This window comes from Ambystoma mexicanum, chromosome 8 (assembly GCF_040938575.1).
Source record: "Ambystoma mexicanum isolate Mex_15411 chromosome 8, UKY_AmexF1_1, whole genome shotgun sequence".
Taxonomy (NCBI): domain Eukaryota; kingdom Metazoa; phylum Chordata; class Amphibia; order Caudata; family Ambystomatidae; genus Ambystoma; species Ambystoma mexicanum.
Window position 1 is genome coordinate 1,249,261,797 of NC_090929.1, and position 12,050 is coordinate 1,249,273,846.

At 46.0% G+C, this 12,050-nt stretch overlaps 1 protein-coding gene across 4 annotated transcripts in view; it reads right to left on the minus strand.

The window, feature by feature from the left end:
• The window catches only part of EXOC6 (exocyst complex component 6), a 2,769,442-nt gene that overhangs the window by 1,429,611 nt on the left and 1,327,781 nt on the right, over window positions 1-12,050 (minus strand). The gene's annotated exons all lie outside the window — the stretch shown is intronic.

Sequence of the window (12,050 nt, forward strand, 5' to 3'; positions counted from 1 at the left end):
CAGTCCCACCACTGTTGTCCCCGGGCATTGGCATTAATTCTGCTTGATTCAAAGCGCTACACCTCATAATTTGGATGTGGGGCGCGAACAATACAATTTCATATCTAGTCAATCTAGCAGAGGTGAGGTGTTGCATCTGCGTTCTATTGAGTAGAACATCTATGGCATGTGGCACCATCAAAATTAAGGTGTGCCCCAAAACCATTCCTTCTGTTTGTTTCACTGACGCAGCAGCCACTGCAGCAGCTCGCACACATTGTGGTAGTGCGCGCGCTACAGGGTCCAGCGCAGAAGAAAAATAGCCACACGGCCTATTTCTTCCACCTTGTTCCTGTTTTAAGACAGACAACGCGCATCCTTCGTTCTCATGCACAAATAGCCTAAAAACCTTTTCATAATTCGGTGTGCCCAAAACTGGAGCAGAACTCAAAATGTTTTTTAGCGAATCAAATGCTTTCTGACATTCTTCATTCCATTGCAAAGGCATCACAGCATCCTTTGTTGTCAATTCCACCATTGGTTTCACAATTAAAGCGAAGTTTATAATCCATTGACGGCAATAAGAAGCCATCCCTATTATCGCTCTCACACCTTTCTGTGTTGTTGGAATAGGCATACCAGAAATACTCTTTATCCTCTCTGGCGTTAATCTTCTCCCTTCCTTTGAAAGTAGGTAACCCAAATAAGCTTCTTCTTTCTGACAGTACTGGAATTTCTTTAAGCTCGCTTTATGGCCGTGCGTAGCTAGATGAGTCAATAATAGAACAGTACCTTCTTTACATATCTCCTCCGTGTCAGCAGCGATTAGTAAATCGTCAATGTATTGTAGCAACACATAGTCTGCTGGTAATTCTAACATGTTTAGCTGTTCTTTCAATGCTCTACTGTATATTCTCGGACTTTCAGTATAGCCTTTTGGAATGCGTGTAAATGTGAATGATCGTCCTCCTAGAGTGAAAGCAAATAAATACCTGCTTTCTTTGTGTACTGGAATGCTGAAGAAAGCGTTTTTTAAATCGATAACACTAAAGTATTCTGCTGACGCAGGGATCATTGTCAAAATCGTAGTGACATCTGGCACTAACGGGAATTGGGGGTCTACCACTTTGTTCAGTGCACGGAGATCAATTATGAAACGGTACGGTACCTCATTACCCCCTTTCGTGTACAAGGGAAGAATGGGACTGTTACATACACTACATGTAATCTCTTCAATCACTCCCAATTTCACCAAATCAGAAACAATGCTTTTCAATCCTTTTTCTCCTTCTGCTGAAATTTTATACTGCGGAATACGTGGTAGCGTTATTCCTTCTTTTAATGTCATTTTTACTGGCTCTATTCTCAAGCATCCCACATCATTGTCATTCACGGCCCAAATGCAAGTTGGTACCTTACTCAATTCCCCTGATAAAGGTCCTGTCACAAATTCAGAAGTCGGCATAGTCTGGGGAGGAATAGTCAAAAATACCCCATCTGGTGTACAATGAATAACTGCGCTTAGTTTTTTCAATAGATTCAATCCTAAAAGATTTTCCCCACAATGCTCTGTTAAAAGAAATGAACAATGTTCGGTAAAAGGCCCTATTGTCATTGCCACTGATTTGGACTCAGGGTTTATTACTGGGGTACCTGCGAACCCTACTGAAATATTCTGTCGTCCTGGCAGAGGTATGTCTGGGACCAAGTGATGATCTATCGAGCACTTTTGTGCCCCCGTGTCTACGAGGAATCTATGTTCTTCATTCCCGATTTTCATCTCTATGTAGGGTCCTTTCTGATTCACGGGAATTGACACTGGTTCCGACCCCTGTCCTGGGCTGTCCTATTGGGGGTAACAACACATCATCCGATGTGTAGTCTCCACTGTTATTATAGTATGCACCTGTCTGGTTATCAAAAATGTTCCCCCCTCTCCCTCTACTTCCCGTTTGTACACCCTGCTGATTTTGACTTTGAGTAGTTTGGTTCAGAGCCTGGCCTTGATTCTGTGCACCATTCCCATAATTATTTTGGTGCTGCTGCATCTGATTTCTGTTGTGACCATTTGTTCCCATGTGCCCCCTGTGAGGTCTTCTCTGACTATATCCACCTCTATTTTGCAAATGCGGACATTGTGCCCGCCAGTGTCCTTCCTCTCTGCAGTATGCACATTGGTTTAATCCCAAAGGCCCTCCATGCATCCTTTTGTGTCCTGCTACCTGCTGGAGCAACACCCCTACTATCGTCCGCAGAGCTTCTATTCTTATTTGCAAAGGGTACTCATTACATATCTCATTTATCTCCCCTACCGAAGTCATAGGCGACATCCATTTCATCATTTCCCGCACACACACCTGCAATCTTTGTCTATCACCTATCTGTCCCGGTGGCGGCAAAGATTTCTGCATATACAGTCCTGACGCTTACTTCCTGCCTCTCTCAATATTCTTGTTTTCCTATTTCCCGGTGTGGCGAGTACTTCAGAATACTCTTCATCCAATTCATTCTTTATTTCAAACAGTCGCTTCACATGCTCTTCTATTTCTTCATCTCTCCCTCTACAACGGGCTAATGCATTCAAATCCAACAATCGTTGCGGTGGTAACTTCCCAATGAACTTTTTCCATTGTCCTGACAAATATTCACCCATGCATTCCAACAATACCTGTCTTTCGTTGTTCCTTCGGAAGTCATATAGAGACGCTAGCGTGGAGGCCCCATCATTCTCGTCTATATACATTTCCGCCTGTTCTTGCAGCTCACGCTTTCTCTCCTTACTGATCGCGCTGCGAGTTACTCTCATTCTGCTCAATTCCACTCATGGGAGGGGCGGTCGGAAGAGTGGCACCCTCTTGATCGGGAGGTGCGGAGGGGCAGTGAGAGTGGGATACGTCTGCTGGGGCTGTGGTAATTGCGAAACACTCGAGGCTGGCTGGCTAGTGGGCAGTGCAGTTACTGATGTAGCCTGTGGCTGTGCTGGGATTGGGAGGGGCTGAGCAACGGGAGGGGTTGAGCGGCAGCTACTGACGTAGTCGGTTTAGTTTCACTCCTCGGGCCCTGTTTTGTATCAGTTAAGATTTTGTTTATTAATTCGTCCGATGAGTGTAGCTCTCTTTGTGGATATATTTTTTCTCTGTTTAATTCATTGCGCCGTCTTGTCTATCTCAAGCTATTACTCCACTCCTCCTCCTCCTTCTCCTCAGCTTTCTCCGCCTTTGACTTATGCCTGCATGCACGTTTCTCTCTACTTCTAAATCGGAGCATTGCTTCCCTCCTCCAGTCCCTAAGGATATCAAGTGCCCCAGGGAGTGCTCTCTTACTTATCAACACCTTTTCCAGGTTATCTATACGTTCCATCTCAAAACTCCCATCCCTCGGCCACTGAAGATTTTCCTGTTTTCTGGTTTGCTTATGCCAAGTTTCACAAAACATTATCGCTCCCATACCATACTTTATGTACATATCATAAGCCGGCGTTCCTCCCGGTGGTGCTTCCTGGCCAGTTTCCGAAGATTGTTCTCCGCAGCGGAAAAATCCCGCTAAGGTGGACAATACCCCAGGCATGAACATTTCCCTTGGCTAATCAAACTTACTCTGGGTGTTTGATTTTGCAAAATCAACTCTCAACCAATATCAGGATCACTTACGAATCGGGGCACGACTCACCTGATTAGTCAATGTGTCTTTTCAAGACACAATTCGTCCGTATACTGACGCAACCAATGACGTCGTGTTTGCATATCTCGGCTCTGCCTCGTTTCGGGAGCCTCGCCTCCTTGTTCGCTGGCCAGGGACGTCGATCATGGATCAGCGGTGTGCAGATCTGCAAAGGAGTCTCTCATCGCTTTTCGCAGGGGCGCCCCGTACACCTCTTGATCCCGGCTCGATCGCTCCCGTCCTCGCCGTTCTTACCGCCTTCACTATTTTGCAACGTACACGATGGAACAAGTGGGGGAGGGTCCCTATTCGAGCGCCATCTTGAAGGGGCCCCTGAGGGACCCTTGGTTGTGGAAACAAGGCACAGTCACCACACTCTAATAGATACGCCAGACAAGAGGTTCAGTTCCCAAAATCTAGGGTTTATTGCAATACAAAGAAGTCCCAGTTGGCCAAATGGTCCCACGCCCCGCCCCGCCATGCCCGATTTGGTTGAAAGGGGAAACCTGGCCTATGTGGATGATGTTTTGATCAAAAGCTCAACAGTGGAGGAACACATAGCAGAAATTTGCTTGCTATGTTCTTACCCAGTTGCAGATGGCCAGAGCAAAACTGTCCTTTCAGAAGGCACAGTGGTGTAAGACCCGAGAAAACTTCTTAGGGCACGAGATCACACCTGAGGGTCTTAATCCCCAAGCGAAGAAGGTAAAAGCCTTATTCAAATTAAAAGACCCTACCACTCTGCGAGAATTAAGAAGCCTTCTTGGACTTACCAACTATAGTCGAAAGTTCATTGAAGACTACGCAGAGGTCAAGCGTCCGTTGGTCTGTTTATTAAAGGCCAGAGTCAAGTGGGAGTGGGGTCCAGAACAATCTGAGGTAGTTAAACAACTGAAAAGAAGCATTTCCTAGGCTTCTTGTTTGGCTTACCCCATAAAGAACAACGAGTTCTTCTTGTAGACTGGGTTCTCAGATACTTGCCTAACAGCGGTATTGTAGCAGAAGCATGACAAGGTCAACAAAGTCATCTCCTACTCCAGCAAGACTTTGTCCTCTGTGGAGGAAAAATTCAATGACTATGAGAAGGCACTCCTGGCAACGGTGTGGGCGCTAAGAAATTACCACCCATTCATACAGTGGGAGCACATTGTTGTTGAGACTCCTCACCAAGCCTTGCAGTATCTACAAAGGGACAGAATCTGGGAGGGGAACGTTAGTAATATAAGAATTACTTCCTGGATCCTGTCCATCCAAAGCTTTCCTGTGGAGGTCAGATATGGCCAAAACAAGCAGAGTCCCCTAGCACAAGAGTTGGCGGACTTGCATGATTGTGCTCAAGAAAACTGTTTTGAGGACGAAAGTCGAATTACCAACAACAACATGGAGCCGACTTAACTTCCCCACACAAGATCTATGAAGAAGACATGTGTCAGTGGATACCCACAGTTTATGTGGATGGGTGCTCCTACCATGTTGATCGCAACTGGGAAAAAATAACTGTTGGCTGGCATTGGGAATGCCTGGGTGAATGATACCCCAGAACCCTCTGCTGGTTATAAATTGGACCCTGAAGTAGTCAGGTTGCAGAGTTGATAGCCGTTTATCAAGCTATCCTCACTGCAGTGTAGCACCAACTCAATGAACTGGTCATAATCACTGACTCTGATTATGTAAGGAATGGGTTTGTGGAGCACCTGATTAACTGGAAGAATCAAGGCATGCCTTGTGCCAACAACACACCCCTAAAGCATACCCAACTGATCCAGTCAATCGACGACCTGGTGACCTCCAATGGGATGACCACCTATTGGAAGAAGATAAGAAGTCATTCCAAGATAGAGGTGCCAGATAAGACTGGGAATGAGCTGGCTGACCAGCTTGCTAAAACCAGAGCTCTGCAGAGGGATTTCATAGAAACGGAATCCCTGCCGGGTGAAATCCAAATGGCAGCTGTCACCAGGTCACAAACTCGGGCTAACAGTGAATTCTCATCAGCCCAGTGGAGTAAAGATACCCCAGATGCAGATTTGATCACTGTACAGAAAGAGGACCCGATCATTGGGAAATTTTATCGACACATTGAAGACCCCGTAAGCTTTCCTCTAACAGAGTCGGATTATGCCAGTAAAGAGGATCTTCGGGCGTTGATGAAGTTTTCCAAGATGTTCCAGATCCAAGATGGTCTGTTGGGAAGGAGAACCCTATCTGTTTGTGACCCGTGGGTGGTACCTACCTCATGCCGAAGCCTGATGTTGAACCACGCCCATGACGCGGCCACTGCCGGTCATAAGGGGTTTCATACGACAATGGAAATCTTGCGTGAGGTTGCTTACTGACCACACATGGGCCAGGAGCTTACCTCAGGGGTGTCTTGTGTGTGCTCAATTCCAACCCGGTTCACTCACACACCAAGCTCCCCTACAGAAAAGGGAATGACACTGCCTTGGTCAGATTTGCAAGTCGATTTCATCGGGCCAGAACGGACAGAAGAAAAATGGATCCACATCAGTCAGTTGAAAAGCTGTCATCCCAAATACACTTTGCGACTGACTGATGAGCCAAATGAAAGTCGAGCAGAGGAACCATTTTAAGAATGAAAAGGAAGGATGAAAAATCAGACGGATATAGATATATATATATATATATATATATATATATATATATAGATGTATATAACCGGGAGTCATTTTCTTGGTGTATTGTACAAGTAGCGAAAATAAAAATGTGTTTTGGAAAACAGAAATGTCATGTTATGTTATAACTGTATGTTGTGTCCCGGGGAAAAATGTATGTAAAAAGTACTGAAACTCTTTTTCTATCTTTAGTTAGAGAACTAACCTCCTTAACTTCCAGCATGGTGGTGAGAGCGGAGTCCGGCGAGAACCCCAGGGACCTGGAAGGGAAGGAAGAAAGGGAGTGCTGTGCAACACGCCCCAACCCACAGATGAAAGGGGAGGCTGGAGTGCCCAGTCCCAAAAGAAGGAAAAAAAGGGGGTGCCATGCCATACCCCCAACCCAGAGATGGAAGGGGAGATTGGAGTCCCCTCTCCCTGATGAAGGAAATTACACCCAAGGAAACCCCGCTCTGCCCTGTTGTTCCCCAACCAAGAGTCATGGAAGACCAGGGGTTGGGGCACGTGGAGTGCATTTAAAGACCCCAAACAGAAGTCCTTTTCACATGAATGGCAGGCAGGTTTTTTTTGTACTTGGTTAAAAAAACCTTTACAAAAGAGATACTTAAATACACAATCAAATAATTTAAAAGAATTCCATTCGTAATAAAACAGTACAATATCTAAATCATTACTTTATATAAAATTATAGCAAACGTCCCTTATAAATTCATTCAGTTTATCAAAATTAGACAAGCAGATAAAAATAAAGATCCAATGCAAAATCCAAGGCAATGGTTATAAGTTCACATCATTGCAATCCCTAAAAGTATTGGAGTAACATCTTTCCTATACTTCATTTTTTTTAACATGTTACTTCTTTTATATTCACCAGTAATTATGAATATGTCACAAGTTCAATTCATACAGGCAGACAAAATTAAACCTGCATGATTAAATGTTACTTCTTTTACATTCATTCGTTGTTACGAATACAACGCCAAATCACATTCAATGATCCTTAATAAGCGTCCTAGTGCAAAAGTTAATGGATTGTAATTACGAGTCATCGTCCTTTCCCAGAGGAATTCTGTACAATCTGCAAATTTAGGGTCAACAAATGTTATCAGGAGATTAGTGCGAGCAGTTTTAAAATGAGGACATTCAAGTACCAAATGCTTGAGGGTTTCATGTGGCTCTTTGCAAGAAGGAAATCTGCAGTTCGTAAATTGCAGATTAAATGGGCAAACAGCGTTTACAGCATTACCTTGTTCGAAACGGATTGAGTTTAAAACGCATAAAATACATTCTTGTATGCATGCAGGGAAAAATACGAATATATTGATGAGGCAGTATTCTATGCGTAAATTTGGCGTATTCCGAGTACGTATTATACTGTTTCAATTGGTTAAGTGTCATAATCCAATCTCTCTTAAACTATTTTTTCTTTACAAGTTACAAGGGCTGGTCTATAACAAAGATCATCATTGGATACAAAGAGATCATCAAGCACCCCTTGCATGCGTCTTTGAAATATATTGAATGATTCGACGGATTTAGACTTGAGTACTTCTTGCAAATCCTTACACAAACAATTATTCGGAGGGTTCAGCATTCTTGCAAAATTAGACAATGATCGCCATAAAGCCCCGCATGACAGTGAGAATAAACCTAGTTCATGGCGGATTACATAGTTGGGAACTGACAGTGCCAAATGCAATGCACCTTTGATAAGGCACCCTGGAGGGAATCCAAATGGAGACTCAGATCGAACAAGTACATATCTAGGGTGTAGAATAACACATCCTGTACTTTCATTATTAGAAAGTCACGTAAGGGAATCAAGGAAAAGCGACAATATTTAGCAAATATCAGCTTTAATTGAATTGCCAGGGGGGGCAGCCTTTCTGTGTCAGCCTAGCCTTCCACAGTTTAAAAGAAGAGTTGCTGCTGAAATAATAACCTAGATAAGTTATCTCCGATGGTTGGTGGATAGAGATACCCCCCCGCTTCCATTTATACACCTTCAATTTCCGACCTGCATCAAATACAATCATATTTGTTTTTGTAACATTTGGGGATAAGTTCAACGAATGAGCATATGTCTCGAATGCGTAAAGCTTCGCTTGAAGCCCCGCTGGGGTGGAATCCAGTATAATGAGATCATCAGCAAATGCAAGCCAATGCATCCTGGGTTTGCCCATTCTCACAGGGTACATTCCTTTGCCATGTCATATTCTCCCCAGATCACATGAGTACAAATTAAAGAGAGTGGCTGCAAGGTTGCATCCTTGCTTTAGTGCCCTGAATGTTCTAATGGACCCAGTGGTTGCTCCCTCCCTAGTGATTCTAACCTGGTATGCAGTAAAGTTATGGAGCATCGCAATCCAAAAAATCTGAGCAACAGGAATTCCTGCTTTTGACATTTTGATCCATAGTAGGTCTCACAACAGTATCGAAGGCAGAGGACATATCAACACTCGCCACATAAACAGGATATGCTCCCTTCTTTTTTGTACCTGCCAAAACGTGAGCCATCACAGTAGCATTCAAAGGAGTCCCAATGTTTCTCCTAAATCATATATGGAATTTGGACAAAATGTTGTTCTGTTAGATGAATTTGTCCAGATCAAGAAGGATTAGGATCGCAAATATTTTGGCACTAGTATCAATTAACGAGATGGGTCGATAGTTATTTGGATCATTTAAATAACCTTTTTTGTAAATCGGTACGATTCTACAGATTGCCCATTGTTCAGGGGAATACCCCGACTGTAAGATGATGTCGAATTTACCTTTAAGGATGTCGGCCCATAAAAGGGGATCCGCTTTATATACACAGGCAGGTATCTCATCGGGACCAGGGGCTTTAGAATAAGAATGTTTATTTATAGCCCAAACAATATCATGCTTGGACCACAAAAAATATTCACAATTCGCTGTTGAAACATGATGGTATTTAATGTCATTAAAGTGCGTGGGTAAACAGAATTTCTCACATGTATTTTCCCCAACATGTGCAGGTATAATGTTCTCATTGTTTTCGGGGGCTAGTATATGTGGATTACATATAACTGACCATAATGATTTAGTATCATGCTTACAGATGTCTCTAATAAGATCACAATCCACTTTGTTTAACTTAGTAATTCGAAAGAATCTAAGTTTATTTTTGTAGGACTGAAGGATGCGCTTTTTAAAATAAAGTACTGCTGATTATTCACTGTTACCGTTTAGAGATAACGAAGGTCCTTATTTTTATTACGTTTTAGCAGTTTTATGTCTGTATCACATCGATGAGGTGGTGAAATACATTTGAGGTGGGGTTTAACCCGAACAGATCGTATAGCAAGTAAAACAATATTGCTTACTATGTTTTCCTTCCGATAACAGCAGAATCTAGGATATGAAATGGCAGGCATTTAAACACAAACAAAAACAGCTTGGCTTTTTCTTTTGTTTTTCAAGTAAAGTTAAAGAGCCATGTGGAAAGGGGCCTACCTGCCATTGCCAATGGACAAACAGCAGTTTGATTTACAAAAGAAGGAGGAATCAAAGATCCCTGTTACATGGAAAACAGGATTTTTAAACATTGAAAGAAAAAACGGGCTAAATATATGTGTGAAAATAAAAAGGACTTTGAAAAGCTAAAGTGGAAAAAAAATCACTGCTCTCAATGTCAGGAAAACAAAACATGATGCGTTGGTTCACAAAAGCAATGTATATTATGTTTCACATACAAAACTCCAGTGACATTTGAAGAGCCACTTTGTCTTAATGGAAAACCTGTTCCTGGTTGTGGTCAAAACTTCACAAAGGAAAACTCACTTCCAGCCTGGATGTCACATCTCCCATCTAATGACCCCCCACAATAAAATGTGCTGCTGGTGGCTTTGAAAGCCAAGTGTCCTCCAGACTTGCTGACTCTGAAAGCAGGGACTTCAAATGAAATTCTTCACCCTTGGCTGGAGCACTACTAATATGTGTAAATATGGGAGCACCCACTTCAAAGAGCAAACTACCAACTTCAAAGAGAGTCATAAAAAACAAAAAACAGGGGGCGTGGCCTGGAATGCCACTGATGAGGCTGCTCCGTTGATGGCCTCCGTAGGGACCCACGGCTTCGACTAGGATTTAGCCGGTTCCGACGACGCTGCTGCTTTCCTCTGGCGGTGGGAAGCTGGCGCACCCACTCCTGCACCTATAGCCTCATTCCCGGAGCCTAACGCTGCAGGATCACCGAGAACGCGACTGGGAAACTTGGCACTGGTGCTCCCCGCCGCGAGCCAAGATGGCGGCTGCGACTCTGGCCCCTCGTCGCCTTCGGCGTCCGGAATCCGAGTGCCCGTAGTGCCTCCTGCTCCTTCCTCCTTCCACTTCGATTCGGCCCATGGCCTCGCTGCCAGAGACTGTGGGGACTGGCCGCTGCTCCAGACCCCGAGTCCCTCCGGCCTGGAATCCGAGAGCAGGAGCGGGGGCGCTCCATCCGCCCCCCCCTCCGCGCCTCCTGCTGGTGGAGCGGAGACTCGGGACAGCTCCGTCTCCCTCCTTGGCCTGGGTTGATCCTCCCGCAGCCTCAGCCCCTGCCACCCGACCCTCCTGCCTGGTGATCCCATAGCGGAGGGAGGCCCTCCTGGAGGAGAGCCTCCGGAGCTCCCAAACGATCATCTGCTCCGTGGTCCGGCTCCCAGGAGGGATGCTCGTCCCCTCCGGAGCCCTCCTGCTTGCAGACCAAGTGCGGGGTGAGAGCACATCATCCGCCCCCCCTCGCCTGCATCTGTTAACGTCGGGAGTCAAGACGGCGGCGTCTCCCTCCCGGATGGCTCCGTCTGCAGTCTGAAGCCCCGGTGGAGCCCCCCATCTGTCCTCCTACGCTCCGAAACAATCATCCGCTCCACGGCCCGGCTCCCAGGAGGAACCCTCGGGCCCCCCAGGAGCCCTTCTGCCTGCAGACCAAGTGCGGGGGTGAGAGCACATTGTCCGCCACCCTCGCCTGGATCGGTTAACGCCGGGAGTCAAGACAGCGGCGTCTCACTCCCGGATGGCTCCGCCTGCAGTCTAAAGCCCCAGTGGAGCCCCCATCTGTCCTCCTACGCTCCCCCGGGAGGGGAGCTTCTAGAGCTTCCCGTCCGCTGGCGGCTCTGCGGCCTGGCTCCCTGGAGGCAGAAACGAAGGACATGCCAGGTGAGCACCTACCCCCCCACGTCTCCATTAAAGGAGGAAGGCTTCATTCCCCCTTGGCCCGGATCCTGCTCTGCCTCCCGCCCTTCCTGAAGTGGGGCCTCTCCAGCTATCTGCCTCTTCTTGGGTAGATCACTGCACACTGCTGGCAGAATTCATTGATGCGCCTCCACCTACGGCCACCACGGCGCTAACTTTAGTGCCCCACACTCTGGGGCGCCCCTGCCCACCATACACCTCGCCAGCTGAGGAGAGTGGCCCCTGCTATTCTAGATCCTGGTTGCCATGAGCAGGCTGCATATCGCTGCACTCTTACCCCCCATGACTGCACAATACCACTCTGCGACCACTAGCTAAAGTCATTCCCACGTTTCCTGCCTGCATTATTTCCTGGGGCGCTCCTGACCACTCCACCCCCTGCTATTACCACCCCTGAAGGCCGCAGCCACTTGGGGGTAAGTGCAACCACCTCAAGCTGGACCAACTCCCCATAATACTCAGGAGCTGCAATCCCAGATACAGCGAGTGCCGCATCACGACTGCCCCCTGCAACTCAGCCAGTAGAGGATCCCCTGGGTCTCGGGGCTAACAAAATGTCAAGACTCACCAAACCATCTA